We start from the raw sequence: 1,497 nt of genomic DNA, 5'->3' as shown, positions 1-1,497 counted from the left end.
CGGTAGTATCCCGTCATTACATAACAAACCTCTATATGTGGAATCAGATATATACTTCTTTTCTTTCCACCTAACTATTAAAGCGCGTAAGCCCTTAACCATTTGCCTCGTCGGATCCCTTACAACTACCTCATAAGTATTGACATCTTGAAGCATTTCATTTACCTTGGAAATGTACATTTGTCTATCAAATGCTACCGTCACATTCCCCTTATCCGCGCGAGTAAAAATCATCCTATCTTTCATATCCCTTAAAAAAAACCCTAATATCTTTCGCTATCTGTAACAAACTCCTATCTACTTCCGTGCAATGTAAGGAACAAGAAGCTATGTTATTTAACACAGGAAGTGAGTGGTTCGAGATCGAAATCCGCTCATCTATAGGCAATTTATAAATATTACTTTCGATACACTTAATAAGTTCGACCGTTAAATTTAATCTATTGTTAAAAGGTAAGGCAAAGTTCTCTCCCAATTGCAAAAAGTTCTGTATATTAGAAGGTATGGAAACGGTTGACAGATTCACAAAACAGTACAACAATACAGAGGGAAGAATTACTTAATAATAATATTAAAAATATCAGGCCTATTCGTTATTATCAGAAAACAGTGCCCTCAGTTGGTATTGATCATGGCAAGGATGGAGTGTTAGAGAGTAGTGCTAGTGTTAGATTATCGTTGTATCCTTCTGCGGGCACTGTCTTCTGATAATAACGAATAGGCCTGATATTTTTAATATTATTATTAAGTAATTCTTCCCTCTGTTTCGAGAACAGCCAACAACACTTCAAATCAATCCTACTCCTTTCGCGCAAGAAAAGTGATATTTTTAATATTATTATTAAGTAATTCTTCCCTCTGTTTCGACAACAGCCAACAACACTTCAAATCAATCCTACTCCTTTCGCGCAAGAAAAAAAGATATGAAGATCTCCCCTGTTTATCATAAAAGGCGTCACAAATATGAACAGGAAGGCAACGGGAAATAGCACGTGCAAATCGGAAAAGCTGTATCCGAGTAGAATCCATTTTCCTATAAGTATCATTTAATTCTAACTTCAAAATATTCACAACACATTGATGTCTAATATATTCAAATTTTTTAATGAACTGTTCCCAAAAAATTCCAAACTAAACCTATGTAGCCGATGCAAGTGAGGTGGGACAATATTGTTCGCGATACAGTATCTTAAGAATCTAGCGTGTAAAAACTTTTAGTTAAACAAATACGGAACTTAATCCACGACTTTAGTAATCTAACTGTTTCCGGTCCAAAAACGGAACAAACAAATTGAAAAAAGGAAGAATATTGAGGTGGACGCATATTTACAGCCTGCGTATAATAAATCCGTTAATAAATCAAACTAATCAAGACTCTTTTGATGGGTGAGCGTATTTTCGGTGGTGAGCGTATTTTCGGTTAGTTTTTTGATAAATTAGTTTCTATATTCTTTAATTTGACATTTTTAATATTTTCCTTCTTTTTCATTTTCTTTT

Source organism: Trachymyrmex cornetzi, unplaced genomic scaffold (assembly GCF_001594075.2).
Source record: "Trachymyrmex cornetzi isolate Tcor2-1 unplaced genomic scaffold, Tcor1.1 scaffold781, whole genome shotgun sequence".
NCBI lineage: Eukaryota > Metazoa > Arthropoda > Insecta > Hymenoptera > Formicidae > Trachymyrmex > Trachymyrmex cornetzi.
Note: the sequence above shows the minus strand (reverse complement) of the source record.